Here is a 23,322-nt window from a genome sequence, read left to right as displayed (position 1 = left end):
ATCAGATATTGGAAAGGATAGTCATCTTTTTATTCTTTAATGCCTAAGCCAACCTCTAATGAAAGCAGCTGACTAATTTTTGACTGAGACAGTTGCTGGAGAAAAGCACTGGGCAGACAGGGTACGCACTCTCCCGAAGCTGGACTCCTGCACGATAAACCGTTAAGAGGATGACTGCGAGTCACATAACGATCACCCCCACTCAGAGAGAGCAGAGCAGTTGCACTGATATAAAGCATTTAGAAACAGTAGCAAATGACAAAGAGAAACTACAAAACAAAAGTTTCTACCCTAACACTCCCACTTTACACAGGAAGGCTTTACACTTGCATTTCTAACTATTAAATACTATCAAGAGGAAACCTAATATAACATCATACTTTTGTCTGTGTTTTTTCCGGCCTCCCCCTGAGCATGGCTGCCCACACCACAGGAGTCAAGGCAGCGGACCAGGGTGAGGACAATAAGGGACCACTTTTCTTGAGTGACTAGCTACAAAATAATTTCTAATTTTCAGGTGTTTTTAAAGCACAGACTCACATAACAAATGTTAGAGAAGCTATGAAGCTTTTTCTGTAAGAGGGGTTTGACACCATCTCTGCATTATGCAGGGGCAACTTTTCACAAAGTTACTCATACATGTGTGTGTGTATATAAGAATATATGTGTGTATATAGATAATAGGTATATATCATATTTATATAAATAAAATACACACACACAGAGAGACATATGTATCCCCATGCCTCTCCCTTTCCTTCAGGTAAGGGGAAGGATTACAGAAAATTTTACCTCATGTTATCTGTTTTCCACTAGGATAGTATTCAATGCAAAATAGCTTCTACTCCTTTAGTCACCGTTAAATAAAATTTACCCGAATTCAGGTATTTTATTCATGATATAAAAAAACATGAGTACAACATTTATACAAAACAAAATCTATCCAGTATTTCATGAAAACAGACAACACATTGAAATACTGGAGCACAGATCAGGCATTAAGCTACATACAACTTTCACTATGCACTCCTGGCATTCTTGAAATCATATGGAATGTTCTTTTGTAAAATGATTCACACGGAAAAGTGAAGGCATGGGGCCTGGTCCCAGATACAAGCACTGCATTTGCAAGTTCCAGAAAAAGGTGAAGCACAGCACAGAGAGAAATGAGGACTAGCGGAAAATCCAGATGCTGCAACTTTATAAGAAAAATACAGATCTCAGAAAATATATACACATAGCGTGTGTGGATGGGTGGGTGGGTGTATATTTAATAGTGACAAGAAAATATAATACATTTCTGCAGTTTGTTTCAACATTCCTTTGAAGGCTGTTGTAAATTCATACCTTTAGATTACAGTAAAGTATCGGATTTGTCTCACTTTTATGTTTCCAAGGACTACATGTGGTATGAAAGTGAAAACTATCATATATCACATCTAGTTCAGTATTAAACATTAATTAGGTTTTCCACCACGACTGTAAATATTTATTGACTGAAGCTCACATTACATCTTTTTGGAAAGAAATGGGAAGAAGTTATGCAGATGTTCTCAGTTTCTAAGAAATTATCCAGCAGCAGGAGACAGCATTTTGAGAGAGAGCACAAAGAGCACATGAAACAGCATGCAAAAAGAAAGAGCGTCCAAGAAGCAGGCGGGGGGGTGGGGGGGGGTGGGGGGAACTGATCAATAAGAAGCAGAAAGGAAGAATAAAGACGTCAGGGCCTGATCCAGAGAAATGCCACTCCCTCTGCTGCCATCTCAATTATTTTTCAAGACGGATTGGTTCAACTGGCTTTCACATAAGCTACAGGCTTTGGCTAAAAGTTGAAAAAAAATTTGGAAAAAAAAAAAAAGGAAAAAAACCCTCTTGATTTAGACCACCCTAACAAAACTATAACTGCAGTAATAGTAGTAATAGTAAGCAAGTATGTTTTCATGTTCAGAGCTGCACTTGGATTGTAATAGACAAAAATTTAACTAATAAATTTTAGACTGTCTTGGTACTCTGTAAGCATTACTCAACTTTTACCATAAAGTATGATTACAAAAAATTTTGCACTTAATAACTTGTCGACAGTTAATCTAAGGTGTGTTTTGAACTTCTGATAAATAAGTGTGCAACACATTTAAAACTGATTCTGCAGATTGTCAAAGATCAATTATGTCCAGAGAGACAACAGTTATCATCAAAAAAAAACATTAAAAAAAAAGATCAGTGTTTCACAGAATAAATACTGCACTTTATCTGAAGCATTTCTGCCTTAATTTTCCAGGTAAAATTAAAAACAACATATAAAAGAAAAAAAGACTTCGTTTCAGTAATTCAGTGACATATCCTCACACACAAACTTTACAACACCACTGAAAAAGCATCCAGTTGACATTGACATAGGTTGCAATCTTTTACAGGCACAAATCTCTGAGCATCAACAGAACATGAAAGATTATTTCTTTCACTCTTTGCATATATGCAGCCTTGCATTTCTAAAAATCAACCAGATTTCTCCCAATTTCACATTATTTTAATAAATTTCAAAATAATTACAGATATAGAAATTAAATTAGATTATTTAAATAATGACCTTTAGCTACTGAGCAATTTTGGTTGCTTCAATGAACTTCGATTTAATGGGAAGGGGAATAACTGTTCAGACAGTTCATAAAGTCAGACTCATGATCTCTTTTTCTTCCTTCAGATATTTTCAACTGAATAGATACTGACCACTGCTTCTCTGAACAAATTTTAAGTCTTTCTATGTGCAGCCACTCTAGATTGAAGCTTCAGACAGAAATCTCAGGTACAGCACTGGAAAGCAGACACCACAGGTGGATTTCTTTGCCTGGATAATACAGGTCTTGATAATACCGTAAGAATACATGAAAAAAATGCATCTCTTTTTGAAAAGAGATGTTAAACATTATTTAAACAAGTCAGTTTGTTAAGGATTCACTTATAGCAAGAACGTCTGGTTCTCCAAACCATCTTGGCCCTGAATCCACTCAATACTTAAACAGGTGTCCAGTTTTAAAGATGCAACTAACACCAACAACATTAATGAAATGGTGTTTCAAAAAAAAAAAAAAAAGAAAGAAAGAAAGAAAAAGAAAAAGGTTCCAGCTGGACAGAGGCCTCTAACCGCATTTTCCCTGGACAGCATAAGAGACTTGCCATCAACAGTAGAGAGCAACCTAAAGCAAGCTAACACAGAAATATATAGAAACATTCAAGAACAGGAATGGTTTGAGATCTGAATATTAGCATGCACTCTCTAGCCATTTCCACACATTGTTAGGGAGTTCAGATAAAAATTTTTTCAATCCAGTTCTGTTTCTAAAAAATTTACTTCACTGAGTTTTGTACCATCTCAATTAAAGTGATAGTGCCACCAAAATCTGAACTCATCTCAGTATTCCTCTCTGCTTTGTTACCATAATAATTTCTTGTTCACATCAAACATGGAAAAATAGGTGACCATTTTACATGAAATCAAGATCAAATACTAAATATGCTGAATAACTTTCTGTGGTAAGCTTTACATCGCAGCAGTAGCCCACAGACTGTTCACAAGTTGCTGGTTACCTGGATAAGCGAGTAACCCCACAACCAGTTTAATTGCGTTAGCTCTTGTTAGTAATATCGGCTAGTGTCAAAAGGTTTAGTTCTCTCCAAGGAACATTTCCATCCTTCTCTCAGTATTTCATATCTGAATCAATCAGGGGTGCTGCAACATCCAAATATTGGGGGAAGAATATTATTCAAGACAGAAAGAGCAGCCATCTGCAGAGCATTATTATTTTACAGTTGCCCTTTCTGCCACCTTGTCCCTCCCAATTTTCTAAGTGATCCTAACATTTACACGCTTCATGCCAAAATATTAACAGTAAGAGCAGTGTTCATAATTGCTTTCTTTCCCTTTTGTAGCCAAGGAGAATGGGATTAAAAACAATACATAAAAATATAAAATAAAACCCTACCTCAAGAAACCTCAGTTAAGGAGCAACGCCTATCAACAGCTCACCACTTTCACTCTGCAAGCATCAGGACATTGTTTCGAAGGCTAGGAAATTACGCTACTTAGTCTAAACAAAAACCAATTGAAAATCCACATCCTATGAGCTTTATAAACTGAACAAACCCAGGATTCTCTTCCAAATGACTACAGATCATTGTCAATAAAGATATTACTGACAAGGGGACACAAACAAGTGCGGAAAAAAAATATTTTTTTTTCTTTGGGTCATGAAAGGAACAGATAAACTATCCAGAAAGTACATAGTTTTACCAAATATTCCATTAAAATGCTACTTTTTCATGATACTGGTTCACTGAGAACTTCTCCCATGGCTTTCAAAATACTCTTTCCCACAATTTGTCTTCAGAAACCTGTGTGCGCGCCCATCTTTTTCTTCTGAAGACCTACATGAAAGAGGCACAGTACTGGCAACGCGTACCTAGCATGTTCCTTTTTCCACTTAAAAAGTTGCTTTTCATTTCTATACGCTTGCCTTACAGAGTTAGACAGGCATCTACACAGGTAGACATTGGAAAATGATTGGAAAATGATCCCACCTTGGCTCTGGTTTTGAATTAAATGAATTAATTCTGGTATGGAAAAGAAATCACATTTTGCTTGGATGGCACACCATCCTAGCACATCTCCTAATCTTCTCTCTTCCGATGCTCAGAGCAGCACCAGCAGGTTCAGAGGCAGGTCAAGTAACTCCAGCACGTGCAACCTAGGACACCACTACTTGTGTCAATGCCTTACTATACTACAAACGCAGTACCCATAGCTCTTAATTTTTTTAAAATATTTTTAATACTTTTTCCTCCTTCCCTTACAAATAAGGTGACAAACAAATCATGGCTGACAGTCCTTCACCACAAAAAGCATCACTGGCCTCCCTCTGCTCCTACTGAAGCCAGTGTTAAAACTCCTGCTAATCTCAGGAGTAGCAGAGCTCAGCCAACACCGAGGGCTCCTGAAAAACACCAGCCTTCATTTCCAGGGTCTTGAAACATGCACAAAAAGGATCAAGTTGCTACCTTATGCGTGTCATAACATTTTCTGCAAGAGATGTCACTGTTCCTTTAGTTTAATGAGCTGTGACATTTGGTGGCGAAGTCAAATCTGTTGCTCTAAAGGTTTCTACTAGGTGAGCTCTGATGGAGCGAACAATTGAGAATTTAGATGGGATTTTTTTTCTCCTTCATACTTCAGTACAAAAGAAAAGAAAAAGTGACATAACCTAGCTTTCCAAGTCACTTTTTCTTAAATAAATACATACATATATATAAAAATATATAGATAATTAATCACCTCACACAAACCAGGAGCCCTACCTTGCCACCTTCCCGGCTGCTCTGGGGACCCAGGCTGCTGGCAGCGCTGCCTCTGCACCTGTGCTGGGCGCCACATCGTCGCCTCGACCCTGCCCCGCTGCTGCCGTTGGGGGCTGCGCGCGGCGGGCCGCCGTTGGGGAGCTGCCGTTGGGGGCTGCGCGCGGCGGGCCGCCGTTGGCGGGCTGCGCTGGCCCCGCCCCGCCCCGCCCCCCTCCCCGCCCCGCGGCCGCTCGGCCTCGGCGGGCGGGGCGGTTTTTGCCGTTCTTCCACCGCAGCGTTGACGCTTTGGGCGCTTGGTTTCGAGGGCGGCGGCCTGGGTGGTGGGAGCGGGGCTGGGATGTGGGGCGGACAGACTTCAAAAGCGTTCAGCGATATCAGTTCAGCTTCAAAAAACACCTCAGAAATCCAGGCAGGTGGAAGAAAAATATAAGGCACTCAGGGTACAAACCAAATAGGATTAGTTTAGCTTGATAATTTATAAGAGGAGGTGTGGACAGAGTTCTTTAGGGAAATTCACAGAGGGAAGCCTTAGGAATTCACAACTGAAGCAAAAAGGCAGCTGTGGAGTTTTCTACTCAGCTGATGAAAGACAACAGAAAATCATGCTCAAGACTGCTGGGCAGGAAGAGGAAAAATAAGGTTTTTTGTAGGACAGCATTGTTTCCCAGATCTCCTGTCTCATTTTGGAATGTTTCCTGGCTCAAAAAAAGACCAACTCCTGGAAGCACAGACTGACGGGCAATACCGCCCTCCCTGAAGCTCAAAAAAAAATGCAATTTTGTATTGGCTAGAAAGTTTTAAATCTTCATGAAAAGGAAAAAAAAATCTTTCTTATGCCCAAAGATTAAAAAGATACTATACATCTTTCTTTGCCACTTTACCATAAATATTTCGATTAGAGCATTTACAAAATGGCTAACAAAATTTGCACATGTGGTTTGAATGAGAAGATGTGTTGGCATGGAAGGGCTTTTTTCTCTCATGGTGGAGCACTAGGGGCATTTGCTGGTGAACTCAAGTTTATCTATATAATGTGAAGAAGCAAAAGCAGAACACTGCATTCTTTAAACCAATTTCTGTGTACTTCCACAGCTCGCATCTCTATACCAGCATATACTTTTTCCCTTTCCACATTCGGCTGAAATTTTATAGTTCAAAAGAATGTTTATTTAATTTTAAATATTACTCACAGATGTGTGACAGCACTGCTGCAGGGAATAATCATGATTTTGAGAGTAAGGGCAGATTCTGCTCTTGCTGGAATCCATAGCAAAATTCCCGTTGAATTTAGTGGCATGAGGATCAGACCTGCCAGTCTGTGTTCTTCACTTCAACAAGACAAATTTTCTGTGTCAAAGTACAATATATCTGAAGTAGCCAATTTGCAATAGCAAAACATTTATATTAATATTGTTTCTACTGCCTAGCCCTCTGGCTGCGTTACAGCACTGGGCTCATTCTTTTTAATAGACTAAAAGTAAATAAATTATGTAGCTAGTAAGTCTAACTTAATGACTGGGTAAAATGAAGATTTCAGTGGGGGAAAGTTTGGGATTACTAAATTATTTATGCATGGTAAAGGAAAGCGATAATTCTGTGGATCCCTCACACAAATGTCAATAGGAGTATCAAATTGACAGCTGATCATATGTTTTGCTTGCTTAGGCTTTTTTTTAGAAATGTTTAGTTAATAAACTTCCATAGTACTACAGTTCATCCTTTCTACCTATGCAAAGTTTTTTTCAGTAATAATTCAAATCTACAAATTAGAAAGCAATCAAATAAATACTGACATATTAGAACTGCTAAAATAGTACAGCTCTTTTGACATACAGGAAACATAAAGGTCCAGTACAACACAACCAAGGCCAGAGACAGATACTATCAACGTTAGAAAAAGCCAGACCCTCGCTTCCCCGTGTGATACAAACGTTCCTCGCAATGATCAGCCCCACAGCTTGAGAGAAGCCCCCTCAAAAGCAAGTTCTGCTCAGCATCAAACTAGGGCTAATAATTCCTGGTGGTGCTGGAAGCCAGGAACAGGGACATTTTGAGAACATTCCTTACTGCAGACCTTCTTTGTTAGAAAAGGACAAACTACTTGAAAGGAATTTGGAGGTTTTTAAGTCTACAAAAATGACTCCAGCAGAGATGTATTAATGAGCAAGTTGCAGAAAGGCACAGAAAGGAACAACAGGAATTTAACTGGCTGTATGGTTTTAGAAATTATACATTAAGTAAAAATAAGGCTTTCCCACAGCAACATATAAATTGGCTCCTTGCTAAATTCCCAGAGTGGCTTCAGGAAAAAACTATCTGCATTAAACCAGTACTCAGTTCTTAGACAGCTGACATGTGTAATCCAGCAAAAATGCTTTAAAAGAAGTTATAATAAACTGGAGGTACACTCAGCATTTATGGAGGGAAGAAAACCAATAAGCAGAAAAATGTCGATGTGAATACTGACCATCTCCAAGGGATATGTTCTTTTAACATGAACATTAGCTGTCCATCTCCAATACACCTATCCATTTTGTGCTAACACACTTCATGTGTTAGCATACACACTACAATCAACTAATAAATCAATAGGAGGAATAAAGATGTTAGAAGTTAATAACAACTTACAGAAACAGAGAACAGTGTAGAATAGATGCACAAGAAAAAAATAGTGCTTATATATGGCATGCCATATCTTGTAACACTGGTGATTGTAGACAAAGTATTGGTTTGTAGAGGGGTTGAACCTGCAGAATAATTAGAGACAGAAGAAGAGCTAATTGGCCAAGTTATCACAGAAACACAAGAAAAATCACTACAAAGTGGAAACCAAGGCTATAAAGGAAAAATGTGTCCTAAAATAAGAGATCAAAAGCAAAGCTTCTTAATTATGTTTACCACAGTGACACTTTATAATATATTTTAGTAGGAGTTTTAGGAATACTAAATCAGAAAAGCCAGTTTTACTCAATAGCCAAAAAAAATCACCAAACCCACACATAACTATGCCCCTTTTATTGTTTAAAATTGTGTGATATGTTTTTTTCACTTTTTTATATTCTGCACAAGAAATGCAGGATACACTGTAGAAACCTCACTTTTGAACTAAAACAAAATCAGAATTAGAAGACAATCATGCTTTTTAAGACCTTTCACACTTTCTCTCCAGTTATGAAAGACAGACTTAAAAGAAAAGCATACGTAGCATTGCTAATAGTTCCCATACCACCTTTAGAGGTGTGTCTGTAGGATAAATTATTCTTGAAAATAGTTAAAACTACTTTCAAGGTCAGAGACACCAATTCTTTTCAGATAATGACAATCATATCATTTGTGAATCTATCACAATTTTTTCTCAACAAGATTAATGCTTCTCACGGCATATTTATATCATAATAGTCCTCTCAGAACATGAGAGATCTTTAGGTGACCTCCCATCACCCGAAAGAAAGAGTTCAATTAAATAACTTGAGTGGGCAGCAGAAGTCATTACACAGAACATCACACTTGATCAAACCTAGCTGTGACATTCCCATTTCCAAGACTTTGAGTTAAAAGATTTTTGTGGTACTTTCACCCCTTCCCTGAAATAAAGAAGAACCAGTTGATACCAAAAGTTTTAAAATCATTTCTTCTAGGTCTAGAAACAGCTTCTATCTTTAAAGTCTTACAAATTTGGGTATTTAAATGGTTTCTGAAACAGGCAATGTACTGATGATTGCCTGTGGCTCAAGAAGACTCCAGACAGTTTCAAACTGAGCACAAAGAATCCCGGCCAAGATGAACAACATGTGATATATTAGCTATAGAACAAGATGGAAGAAGGAGTTTGAAATTTGTGAAGGCGTGTAAAAATATCTGCTGTAAGAATAAGGAACAGAGAACTGTATATCTTTCACATAGCTTGAATAAATATATGAGCTATATGGAACAATATATCAAAACCTTTATCTAAGCCAGCATTTTGGCTAACGCATAATAGAGTCAAACTTGGGACATAGCTGCTTTTAGTGTTAGAAATAGTTTGTAACAAAGCCAAAAGAAAACGAAACAAAACTACAGAAAAAGACAAACCAGCCAGCTCTACTTGTGACAATTACAAGCTCTTGAGGATACTTATTTCAAAAATACTCTGCTAGGATATTAAAGGTTAGATTCACAGAGGACCTTAGAGCAATTAAATTTCCTTCACGGTCAGAAACACAAACCTGAAAAGTCTTGCCCAAACTCATGAGAGTTTATGGTTTTAGGAGCCAGGTTCCCCAGGCACCAGACGATCTGCTCATGCACACTATTAGAAGGGCTCCTGTTTCCTTAGTGATGAACAGCCTACCAAGAGTGACAAAACGGACACGTCCCATCTAGGTCTCTGAAGACAGCAGATGCACTGAAAGCTGTTCAAACACACGTGTTTGCATTAACGTAATCCGGGGTGGGTGGGTGGGTCAGTTCAGAATGAACTGGCATTTCTCTCTTTTATACAAAGTTTATCAGTAGGAACTTCAATTTATGATGTAAATCCCTATGTTTTCTACTCAGCCACAAGCATTTGAGCCCACAGTTCCCAGAATAATAATCCCAAGCTGTAGACTATTGTAAAATCCTGGCAAGGAAAAAGGGAGGCCTTGGCCATCCCCTTCTTCTTCAGCTATGTGCTAAAGACTTCTGAATCCCTGCAGCGGAGGAAGGACGGCTCTGCACCCTCCCAACAGCAACTTCAGTGCCAGTTACAGAATTAAAGGAATGTCATTTGCAACTGAACTGCAATATGCTATTTCAGTGATACAACAGAGTAATAAATTCAGCTCTATTCATTGCTTAAATTGGGCTTGCAGCTAATACTTATTACTGTCAGGAACTCGATTTATACTGCAAGTTCTTTGGGTTAGAAACTACCTTTTCCACTATATATTTTTACGTGCAACACAAAAAGCTTCAGATTCCGAAGAAAAAATGCCACAACAAGAGCAGACAGAGCCTACCAGTGAAGCAGCCTGACATTTGCTCTAGCCAACTACTGGCGAGCGTTGCTATTTAACTTTGGGCCACATGATTAGATTCATAATAAGTGTTTACAGAGCGAGCCCCCGGTGGTTTTACATCATGACTGCGGAAGACAAATGACAGGGTTTTCCAGGTCAAATGGGCCAATGCAGTGTTTTGCAGTCTTTGAAATGATGGAGACAACAAGGGGAAAGAATAAAAACGCCCCTTCCTGAACAGTTTCTCCAGTCTTGCTTTTGATTATTTTCCAGAGTTCAACATTTTCAAGTGTGTCAAATAGGATCGTAGTAGTTTTGCTTCAGTCAGCAAAGCTGGTCTAGTAAGTCTGGCATTATGAAGAGCTAGATAGTGCTTCACCTTATGGAGCTGTAAATCTCAATGTTATTCTTGCCTGCCTTTTCTAAAATGAATATGACATCTTTGTTTTTTATATGAAGTATAAAACAATTTCAGATTGACTGGCAGGATAGGCTAGAGCTTTAACTGCTTACAAAGTTTTCTGAAATATTAAATCAGAAATTAGTTTACTACACAAGCTATTTTCTTTTCTGGTGTAAGCAAAAATGTTCAAGCTTAAGTAGAAGTCTTAGATCTCATTTTATGTGTAAATATATACATGCATATGTGTGTGTGGGTTCTGTGTGTGTGTGTATATACATATTATATACACACACATATACGTATGTGTGGGAAGGGGCTTTGTGTACACACACACGTTTCCCAACACACACAGGCATTAAAAAAAAAAAAAAAACACTGAGAATAGCTTCTCCCTCTTCCTCCGCCCCCCCTTTTTTTAAGCAGCCCTGAATCCTTCTAGGTAACTTCAGTGAGGATTCAGGGTGTGGAACAAACCCACCACCACTGCATATGTGTGCTCGGATCTGCATTTTGATGTTTCAGTCATGCTTCTGGCACCGCCTGTGCTCTAACTAGCTATTTGACAGCTTCCTGACTTAGCACCCTTCCACAACTTCCAGTAGATTATTCTCAGGTTTTGTTCTGTCATAAATCACTTGAGTCATATCAGTAAATGATAAGTCTTTAGTCAGAAATGTTAACACACATTGCTCCACGGATGAGGCTGTTTTTTTCTTTAAAAGTGTCTGCAAGTAGCAGTAGATGAAAAGCTTTTACAGAAAAACTCAGAAAGAAAATACAGCTCCTTCTTCCAACAGCACACCTACTCAATTCCCAGTCTTCCTTTCCCTCTCCAAGCTACATTAAAAAGCAGAATTTTTTTCTCTTCAGTTTTGAGTATTAGGAGACCAGTTACTTGAGAAAGATACACAGTTCATAAACTTTAACATAAATAGTTTTCCAGTCAGTTAGGGCAACTGCAAAAAAACAGGGTGTTCCAAGTTCTCTCTCTTCCTTTTCCTTCTTTATCCAATGCAAAAATACAGAAAACATACGGAATTTGACAGCTTAGGAAAAATAAAACCCTCAAAGTGAAACTCTGGTCCATACAGATGCAGGCTACTTAGGCAGCATGCTCTGGCCTGGACCTAAAGCAAAAGTTCATTTTGCCCAAATCTCTTACACATGAGAAGAATCCCCCACCTCCTTCAGGAAATCTATTTCTTTTCTTTCCCTCAGGCTCTGGGGGACCTGCTCTCAGCTGTGCAGGCACCATGTGGCATTTGTGGCACTCGGAAGAACTGCAGTTAGTAATCTGCTTCCCGCTGAGCAGGGTTCAGTAAAAGTCATTCAACAAATTGAGTCGGATGTTGGAAACAAACAGGGGTCACTTGTACAGCCTACTTCTAAGGACTTTTTGGTTGGGGGTGAGGATAAGGAAAAGAGGCCAGCTAAAGCTCTAGACTGCTTCCTCTTCTACAAAACAGACCAGTATGTCTTTATCCCAATACAACACTTTGAAAGACTTGTATGTACTGTGAAAGTGCATACTGTGAAAGTGGTAAGTAGTATGCATGGTTCCACCTTCATTAAACATATATAGAATGTCTTCGGGGAAATTAAAAGTCTAGTTCCACGAAAAATTTCACTGCTGACAGAAAATCTTATACACAAGTAGAATCTTTTACTGAACATCTGCACCCCCTGCTAACCATGGCCACATTTACCGAGGATGATCATACTCACCTCATAAATATTTGCATGACCTATAAAAATGTTTATAGACTCACCCTCAATTCCAGTAGGATCTTAGAATACATCCTGCAAAACATCTTAGTCCAATTATTGCCCAGTAGCTTAATGGTTAGCAGTTGACTATAAAAAATGTGACGTGGATAGAAGATAATTGAGCAGTACAGTTGTGGCTGTCATCAGAAGAACATGAAGAGTTTTATCCAGATGTTTTCTCTGCAGATATTGACAGATATTTTGACAGTCGTGATCCTACTGAAGAAATGCACACACTCATACCGTAATTTGGTTTAATCAGTTCAGAAATTGAACAATTATAACATGAAAATCCTTAGAAAAAAGAACACAAGTAAAATAATATTTCCTTTAAACTTGCAAAAATACAGCCAAGTGATGCAACTCCTAGCCTGCCAGTGGAAACCTGACCAACTTCCTTGGCTCCAGAGCTGCAGAATCAGTTCACTGTTCCGAAAAGACTAACGCTACTCTTTTAGCACTATAGTATCAACTAGTATGGGTCATCATAGATAGCAGTTTCGCTCCTGGAACTGCTGCCAAGAAAACTCCAAATCAGTAAACTCCAAATCCCTTGAATCAAGTTCTTTATTTTCTTATATGAAAATGCTGTGTCATCAGCAATTTGGGGAGAGGAGAGAATTAAGAAAGTAAGGAACAACTAGGACAAACAACAGTTTTCAAAGCATTTTATCACAAGTCAGACAATGGTATTTGAAAAAGAATGATCCTGGCATTATTAAAGTGAATTCATTGCATCTTGTGGCAGAATCTGATGATGAGGCAAGCCTACAGAAGGCAAGTTTGAGATTGGCTTCATGTCTTCAAGACAGATAAGGTTAAATATGTAGCGATTAGACAGAACTTGTCTTGCACAGCTGCAGCACTGCTGGACACAATCTGGCTGTTGTGTATTTCATTTTCAAGAATCATGGTATTACCTATATTATTTTAATCACTAGAGTTCAAGTTAAGCATAAATCAACTAGAAGCTAAATAGTTTATTTACCTGTAATTTCTTCTAAGAAAATTGCTGCCAGAAGTCACAGCAAAGAAAAAGCATCTGTTCTCTTAGCCACAAAATGTCCATTGATGACTTGTCAATAGGATGGAAAGATTAAGGGTATCCAGTCTTATAATTAACCACAGCAATCTCACCTCTTTTCACATTTGTTAGAAGACATATTCCAGATGGGCTCAAAATTAATGAAACACTGGTTAATAAGTGTATGACAACATGCCCTTCTAGTCCAGGTTTTTCATAATACTTCAGCCTGTTGCTATATTCCGGCATCTTTCACTACTGGGATGCATTTTCACTTCTGTACAGCCTGTCAGTATCATAAGACTTTTCTTTCTGCTGTGAATATCATCCACAGCTTTAGTTCAGCGCCATCTGCTATACACCTTAGGACTCCCAAACGAAAGCCTTTTCCTTCAAAAGAACAATCATTTGGAGGCATAAAATCCCCTACTGTGTTGGTATAATTTGGAAAGCATCACACAATCACAAATTTCATTTAATGTTTCTCCACTGACTATTTTACTTACATTTTTTCATCCATTTTTATTAGCATTTTGAGCCAAAGCGTGCTAGATGGAATTGTTCTCTGTTTCCCTGCTGATTTGAAAGTGATAAAACATAAAGAAGAGACAGCATAAGGAGGGCATGTTAAATTTTCTATGCTGATGTACTCTCTGTTGTTCAGATGTTTACGAAGAATGGTCACCTTTCTGGAAATATTTGTCCTTGGTTCTCTAGATTCTAAGGACAGGAAAAGAGACAAGGATAATGTCTGGTGTTGAAGTGGCAACCAATTTACTGAATGAAAACAAGAATAAGTAAATTACTATTTCTTGTATGCTTTGAAACAATGTTTAGAAATATGCTGGGGTTTGATCAGCCTGAAAGGGAATGACCTGTTTCAGCCATATCCCTCAAATTTGAAAGCAATCTTTCCCAGCCCTCTAAAATACTTCAAATGGAAGAAATAAAGTATACTCACATTTTCAAACATGCCTCAGAGGTGGCTTTACAGCGGCTCTGGGCCAAGGCAGTGCTAAGTCTCATGGAGCCAGAGGCTCAGTCCCTGAGATGTGTGCACTTCAGATGGCTTACAGGTACCTAAATGGTATCTAAACAAGTGCATTTATACCAGAAGCAGCTCCAGGCTGCCACAGGAATGATTCCACTATCTAAGGTAGCTCAGCTATCTGTGTTTATTCAATGATCTGCACCATAATCCATCCACGGACAAACCGAGGACTTGAGAACTTTGTCTAATTTTCATTAATACCCAAAGCATATTCTAATGCTGTGCCTGTGTGTATACAGAGTTTTCCCTGCTTCACAGTTCAGCACAGCAAGAGCACAAATAGTCACGAGACTGGACTGCATCACTGCTAAATTAGCAGTGTTCCCAGCACATGGCACTTTGCTGTGCCCCAATATCCCCTGCATCTACACAGTTTCATTCTCTTTCATTTGCTTATTTCTGCAGGAAATTATTAAAGGAAAAATTAAAGTAAAAATCAACTCCAGCTCTGCTGAAAACATAACTGGATTCCTGATTAGTTGCACATTATCAGCACTTTTTGTATCTTAGATCAAGTGGGCAGCATGACATGATAACAAATTAATGCACTGTTTGAGGCGGCAGGACTGGCTAAGCTGACCTTGTCTACTTGAAAATAACCAGAACAGTGGTAATTACCCAGCAAGCATTCTTCCAGAAAGCCAACAGCAATCAAATGCGTTTGGACACACCATACGTAATACTGTAATAGCATAGTGTATATCAGTCTGTTATCAATATCAGTAGATGATTTTAGTTTGACTGAGATAAGTCAATTAAATAAGATTCCCTGAATTACTAAACAGTAACTGAAATCTACAACAACGCCAAGCAGTTAGTACAACAAATGTATCTCCCTTTGAAATGATTCTCTAGCTTTCCCCAGCTATTTCCCCAGAAATAGCAAAGATATTTCTCACCCTTTTTTGTTTGTTTCCTTTTTTGTTTAGACCACTTTCTGCTACAACTCAGAGTTCAGTTCACTGTAGGTACATACATTGACACTGCTGGATCTCTGCCTTTTCCTCTTTTTGTTGAGCAGCCTGTTTCACATTACTGAACTTCCCTTTGTAGAGCTTGCTCATTTTCTCTCTTTTTTTTTTTTTTTTTTTTTGTTGCAGTGTGACTATATCTTTTAGCTTAATCTTTCCCATTAAGTGTTGCATCTCTCCTTGGAGCTTTCTGGTAATACTGGCCGATAAAAGAGGAACACGGTGAACTACAGGCCTGCTTCATTAGCAGTATTTAGAAATTCTATGCAAGCATCTTATTTTCAGAAATTCTCCAGAAATAGATTTCACAGTTACTTCAGGCTTTCCACTTTGGAGTTGTTCTTTTTGTTTTCTTTCCAGGAGATTCTTCAAATCTGTTCTGAAAGGTAACTTCGAGTTAATGACAGGGCAATGCCAATATAAACTAAGGTTGAAATTTAACATTACTGGTGACTGAGAGCTTGAAGGATCAGCAATAGTAGATAACATTTAACTCCTAGGCTGTTTTCAACTTGTAAAGGCCAAGTCAGCAGCAAGCCTGGAAAAGCTGCAAGAAAGTAATGATTATACTAAAAACGCAGGTAGTTTTCTGAAAATCCAGTCAATGTCCAGGGGAGAACACTGCTCTTAGGAACCGTAACTGAAATTCATATCCTTGTTGCAGCCTGAGAAGTAGACCTGGGCCTGCAGCAGTCTTAAAAAAAAAAAAAAAAAAAAAAAAAAAAAAAAAAAAAAAGCAGTGGAGAACTCTAGAGTTCAGTTCTCTGTGAGAGTCAAGGTACTATAGTACATCATGATCTACAGATGAAATTTGTATTAACAGAGAGAAGTAGGGGAAGGAATTATTTCAAATTTCTTCTAGTTTTCAAAAGAAGAGGAGATATCAAACACTGTTACATTTTGATTATTAATTTGTGCCTTTTGAAGTACTCTTGAAATACAATTTCCAGAAATATATATGTATGCATAACTTCACGTTCCACAGAGGTGCCGATCAACTACGTAAGTATTTAGATATCACAACTTCTCAAAACTGGCTTCTCTTCAATAGTAACATTTTTTTATAAGCTTCAGGATTTACCAGTTCAGCATCTTTTTTGAATACTTCTGAGGAAGTAAGTGGCAGCCTTGTGCTTTTGGACAATTTCATAGACATCCATGGTTCATAATCACCACTTGCTCTTTATCTTTCACTTCTTGTTCCAGGACAGCAATGTGCATCCTGTGTTCATTCAGTAGCGTTTTCCTCTCATGACACTCTGAGTCAGATTTTCTCTCTCAAGAGAAATACTTCTTGTTTAACCTTCTGATATTCCAATTAAATGAAGACACAGGCAGGAGACAGAGAAACAGTGGAAGTGCACATTAGGATGAATAGGAAAACAAATTCTCTTTGATGATTGCAGTTGAAATGTGATCAGAAAAGGGGGGAAAAAAACAAAACAAAAAGCAGTCTGGTCTTCTTTATCCAAAGAATGAGCCTTTGAGAGTCTGCCTTACACCTGCATGATTATGCACTTAGAATTTTCCCATAACCCATTAACCTTTGTCCAGTTCAGTGGGAACTTTGGACGAATTCATCCAGCTTCCTACCACAGTGCCCAAAAGAAGTATGGGATGCTTCAACTCTATGACTCTGCAAGTGCACTTGGATCATTTTTTGGTACATGGATTACAGCTCCCAAGTAGGGGCCTAAAACAGATGCAAGGTGTCAGTTTAAAAAATATATGTATTTAATTTTTTTTTAACCTGTAAAACTTCCCTGGAATATATGGGGGTCTCATCCGTAACATTTGGAAGTCACTGCTTAAGGTAAAGTTTCTGTTGAAGTCAATTTTCACTCATCAGAAATCGAATGTATGTTAATCTTTTAATAAATTGAAACAGTTATGTTTTAGGTCATAATTCTCCCTTACCACAAAAGTCAGCAGCACCCTTGTATGAATGGGAAACAAATAAACATAGAGTGCTGCTCAAAAGGCAAATTGTCCTGTTTACACAATGATGCCAGGTGTCAGCCTTGCTACTAATGGAGACCACAGGAGCTGGCTATAAGTCGGAAGCAGTTTGAAGAACATTTGGAAAATAAGAAAACTAAACAAAACACAAACACAAAGCACAGCAAAGTCATCCTATGACTATAATTTATGCTTGAAAACAGTAATTTCCTTGTTTGTTTTCTTTTTTGCCATGTTAAAAATATGGAAATCTTTTCTAAAAAGAAAGCCACCAACAGAGTAACCAATTTATTTTATGGATGAATTCTGCTAAGAAAATAATAATAAAAATGGGAAACAGTTCTTTTGTGTCAGCTTCAGAGCAAGTGTAATCTGTTCTGTCACGTGCCTTTGGTTAGACTGGCTCCTAGTACAAATAAGTGCTTGTTGAAATAGGAAAGAGGAGGGGAGAAAAAAAAACCTCTTTCTAATTGCAAACAAGTCTCTCTCTCTCTGCTCGATTAAAATTTAAACTAAGTGGAATAATTGTACATATGGCATGCATAATAACAACAGTGATAACATCCTGTTCAATTCACTGTAATGGAAGTCTGCTACTGCTGCTAATGGTATATAATAGCTCCAAATTAAATTAAATGAAATAGCAGGTAAAAAAAAAAGAGGAGTTCCTCAAGAAGCCTCATGAGAGAAGAGAATCCATACCTGCGAGGATTCAGTAAAGAAATTTGTGACTGTAAGATGGAAGAAGATTTGGCGAATGAGAAGGAAACCATTTTCTTCATGGCACAGGCTTTAGCTTCCTACTTTTTGCAGTGAACCGCTCCCAGTCACGCACTCATAACTACAACCCAGGAGGAAAGTCAGATTTGGGGTCACATCAGACTACATAAAATGTCATGAGCTCTAGGATTAAAGGACACATAATTCAATAGGGCAGCTCAGTTCATAAGAATCTGACACCAAACTTTACTGCATCTCTTGCTGAGCAGCCATAGTAACATTTTTGATTATTCAGAACATCAGTACCTCTATCAAGTTTTTAGGCCTATTTTGCAAACCTAGCTGGTTCACTCCCCAACAAAAGACCCTCTTTATTCAGTTCCTGATCAATGAATAGGCTCTAAACTCAGTCATTACTGAATTAATTGACTGCATCGATGAACACTTCAGTATCTGGTTTACTGACTAGCATGGTCATGTGTCCTACATCATTGCCCCCTGCCATCTCAATACTTTCCTCATATATGCCCATTCTCTCTAATTTCTTGAAGCTTGGGAACATTTTAGAAAAAAGAATGACTTTTATTTCTTAAAGCAGGATACGACTGCCTTAAAACCTACTTAACTTGATTTTTTTTAGTAGGTAAAAATATTCCAAACTACAGAGACACTAATCCATTCACAAGACAAATGACAAACATGACTTCATTTTTAACCAATGTTTAGTTCCATAGACAGGTAGTGAAAAAAAAATGCTGTCTGTATGGGATTGTTACATTTTCCATTCAATTTCTCACAATCTAATCAAAAAAAAAAATTAACTTGTGTAGTGGTTTCAGTATTCAGACATCTAATCACATCCAAATTAAAAACTTAGACTTCCATAAAGTAATTTGATTAGAACTTTTACTTAGCTAGTATTCTTCCTGTAAGCTACTGGCTTCACAGGACACCCTGTTTCATATTGATTATTTAACTCTAATTCTCTCTCTATAAAAAAAGTTGTTGCCCTAAACTTGTCTTGATAGTGATTTCCTTGTATTCTTATTACTTCTGATATTAAAACTTGCTTTGTTCTTGTGATTTTTCTTATTTTGTTCAAGACCTTGGATTTACAAACCCATCCCATTTCTTCAAACATGCAACATGGTCCTCTGGACCTCAGGGCTCAGGGGAGGAGGAGGAGGAGGAGGAGGAGGAAGAGGAAGGGAAGGGAGAGAAGGAAGCAGAAGACACCAAGCAGTCAGTCCAAATTGATTAGGTTGCTGTCAAGGCTTCATTTCTTCTTCCTCTTCTGAGGAAGTCGTTTCTTCTCTAAGATGAGTTGTCTTTAAATCTCTGAGGCAAAGAAAGGCATAGTATGGAGTATGGAAAAAAAGTTCTGGCATGGCTACGAGGGAAAGACATTCTGATGGCTGTAGCCAGTTACAGTGGATGCATCTGATAGACTTTATGGTTATTCAGAAACAGCTATCTAATAATTATGCAAATCAAGCCTTCCACAGTCAGAGTGCAGTGATTTGCATAATTGAGAAATAAACATACAATTATGGGTCAGTAGCTGCACAGCATCAAGGTACTTGGGAGGAAACATTTCAACGTCAACTGTATTTAAACTAAAAATGTGTTGTAATTGAAGATACAATACGCTAAACCTGAACCTACAGAAATACGGCTGCTATGAAAAATGCCATTCTGCATATTAGGATAAAGGACCAAATAATCTTCAGCTGTTGAAAGCCTGCACAGCTCCACTGACTAAAAATACACCAATTTATATAACATAACATGGGTAGAATAGCCCAGTGTGCTATGCAATCGAGAAGATAAGGGTGTGGGACCAAGAAAAATTTTCTCTTAGAGACTTGCACAATTTTTTAACTTCCTCTGCAGCAGGAAACGTGGTTTGCAGTTAGGATTTGCTCTGTTGTTACAGGGACCTCATCAAATCCCTACCGCTACAGGCGCTTCAGGTACCAGCAGCATCCTGGCTGCCCCCAGCCACCACCCCCTCCGGCTGCGGTGCACACTAGCATCTGCAAGACTGACGTGGTTTAGGTGTTTGGGCAAAACATTTTTGCCTGCAGGAGACAGGATTAAATAACTGAGTAGTGTCTTCTGGTATAATCTCTCTCCAGCTATAACAGGTAAATGTCTGGCACATTTCGTTTGATGTGACATTTCATAAATGTTTAAAAAGAAAGTTTTAAAGGTAAAGATGATTTTTACCTCTATCATGATAGTCTTTCATTAAAAAAAAGACAGAAAAAACCCCACTAGATCTGCCCAACTTGTCCATGCATTTTATTTAACAGCCTGAAAGACTCCGCGGTCTACGCCTCATAGTACTGTATTAGCTGACTTCCAATGGACTTCTAAGAGAGTGTACAATTTTCTATATGTCTCTTCAAACCCTAAAAGAAGACATTCAGATTTGCCTTTTCTTTCAGCAAGATCCTCATTAAGATTTTGCAGCTCAGACATTCTGCTTTCTAAATGATTTAGTTTCTTGCCAAACATAGTTTCCATATTTCCTCTGCTGTTCATGCTGGAGTTGATGTGACCCTTGAATCTCAAGCAGGAAAAAGGAATTAATGAAGTCACATAAACACATCAGAATTTACGGCCACATTTTTAAACCATTTCGTGAAAATTTTAAAAGCATGCTAGACTGAAGACAAAAACAGTATTTATAAAAAGACGCTGTATCTGTCCATTGGGGTAGGGAGCAGGGAAGAGGGAAAGATTGTCCCAAGCGAAAGAACACAGGTTCACCTTTGTTTTCAACTAACGCATTATACCGCAGATCATACAGGGATTCCCAGCCTGAGAGAAGTGGCTTCATTGCTTACCTCTGAAGCACTTCTTCCTTTTCTGCTGTGATTCCTTGAGTGTACTTGTTAAACAATGAAGAGGCCTGTGCAGTCCTTTTCTTTTTGAAATTTATCTGGTTCCTTACTCCCTGCCCCCGCACAAACCTAAAAATACCCCCGGGTGATGTCTGTGTATGTAGCTGTAACATGTCTACGGGAATCTGGCACTGAACTAACATTATCATGTCAATTAACAATGTAGTGTCAGGTTAGTTTTATTTATTTATCCTCTTGAAAAGACCGTTTCCTACCTGCTGGGTTGCAATAAGTCTTTTTGAAAGTCCTTCTGCTCTGTGTAGTATCTCCTCAAATACACTGTTTTCTAGCCATTAAAAACACACAAGCATTACAAAAACTACAGTCATTAAACAACTCAGCTGAAACGTGTGAATGTTCTTACGTGTCAATGTATGAAACAAACATTTCACAATTATAAACTGTTGGTTATGGTACAGCATAACTAGTAAGCTTGCTCCTACATCAGTAGGAAAATAACTTTGTTTTATTTCATCATACTTGCTGAATTGTCAGATAGTTAAACGTAAAGAATATACAGGCCAGTAAGACTTGCAGGAGTGGAGAAACAGAAAAATGGACAGAGTTAAAAACAAACCTGCACAACATTTTTATGGATTTTAAAGCATCTCCTGTGCAGACTTCCTTCCTTGTGGGCCTTTTTCTTCTACTACTTCTAGAGACAGAATAAACTTGCTCAAACTAAGTCAAATCCACCTGATCAACATAGATTTGTAAGGTACACTAAGAAAGTGCAGCAAATTTAAAGCAAAGGGATGGTAGGAAGTGCCACATTAAAACAGAGGATATATATATACACACCATATAAGGTGGGCATTATATCACTACCAATTTTGAAAGGATTTTAAAAAAAAAAACAAAACCTTTAACTAGAAGGAGGCATTTAAATATATGAAAGATATTTAATCCTGTTACTCAGTTTTGTCATACTATCTTCTTTTCCCACTGGCCCTCATACTACCGTTTTCCAATACTCAAACTCATTTTGATTATACCAATTAATCCTACAATGTAGAAAGCTGCTATAATAAATTCAGCAGAAGTGCTAAAATTTGCATTTACCTCCATCTGAAAGCTGTTATAAGACACAGGCCTGGTTTTCCTTTCATTGAAATGTGTTTAAAAACTGAAAAAGCAGAAACAGAACCAAAAAAATCCACCTTCTTCTTAGTGCTAAGACTTGCATCTGGTGAGACAGGATCCGTGCAGTTTGCATAGCCACTTTTCAAGAATGCCAACATAACATGACTTAGCCACTACACTTATCAAAAGTTTTAAAGTTTCCTCTCCTTTTGCTCTGGAGATTGCAGCTGATTTTGCACATCGTCGTATAAAATTTCATTGATAGTAACAGGCTGTCAAGTGTAGTAACTTCCACAGCTCCAAAATTTGTAGCAATCCAAAGCTTGGCAGAACTACAGAAACAGTGAAAATGCTGTCAGCTAATCCTAATAAAGGGACTTTAAATCAAACCTTTACGCATTCAAATGAAAAGGGCAAGTTGCTTCCCGAGTTCACTGCCACTTCCTGGCTGATGTTTTAAATACTAGTGAAGCGTTTGAATGGATTGGTTTTTCACTCCATTTAAACATGCTTACGTGCTATTCAAAATAGGTATGTTATAAGCTGAATTAAAAACCTGCAGCATAAAAATAAAAGATTAAAAGCACATAATTGAAAGCACTTAAAGCTATGAAGATAATCTCTGGAGACAGTGTGTCACATTTTAAGTCTGGCAATTTGAAAAATAAATACTAGGAAAGGACAATTTTAGCTGACTAAAACCATCCAAACTACCATTTGGCACCTCCTGCACATTGGCTGACAAAAGTATAACTGTAAGTATGAATTCTCAAGCCTGTAATTAGGAGAGTTTCTTACGTTTTAGAAAATAAACAGTAGCTCAAATCCAAATGAAGGCAAGGCAGAGTATTGAATATCACAGTGCAGTACTGATGGCTCCAGCATCAGAGGCAGTGACACCAGTACAATATGCAGCTCCATGTGTGCTTGTTAGAGCGGGCCTGTAGGACTCCTACAAGGTTGCAGTGCTTCAACACCACCCAAAATGGTAGGAGCTTTCCTTCTGTGAAAGCAGAGGGAGGTAAGATCCCTCAGATCTTTCCTAACTCGAGTATTTTTATTGCCAGTTAAACCAAGATTAGCACCTTTAGAAGATCTCTTCCT

At 38.1% G+C, this 23,322-nt stretch overlaps 1 long non-coding RNA gene across 2 annotated transcripts in view; it reads right to left on the bottom strand.

Moving 5' to 3' along the window:
* Positions 1-5,441, bottom strand: part of LOC112978797 (uncharacterized) — a 97,749-nt gene extending 92,308 nt beyond the window's left edge. For both annotated transcript variants that reach the window (XR_010385544.1, XR_003258020.2), the window contains exon 1: positions 5,350-5,441. This is a non-coding gene — a long non-coding RNA (uncharacterized LOC112978797). The remainder of the gene's footprint in view (positions 1-5,349) is intronic.
* Between the last annotated feature and the right edge of the window lie 17,881 nt (positions 5,442-23,322).

This window comes from Dromaius novaehollandiae, chromosome W, assembly GCF_036370855.1.
Source record: "Dromaius novaehollandiae isolate bDroNov1 chromosome W, bDroNov1.hap1, whole genome shotgun sequence".
NCBI classification, from domain to species: Eukaryota; Metazoa; Chordata; class Aves; order Casuariiformes; family Dromaiidae; genus Dromaius; species Dromaius novaehollandiae.
This window is presented reverse-complemented; position numbering and strand designations above follow the sequence as displayed.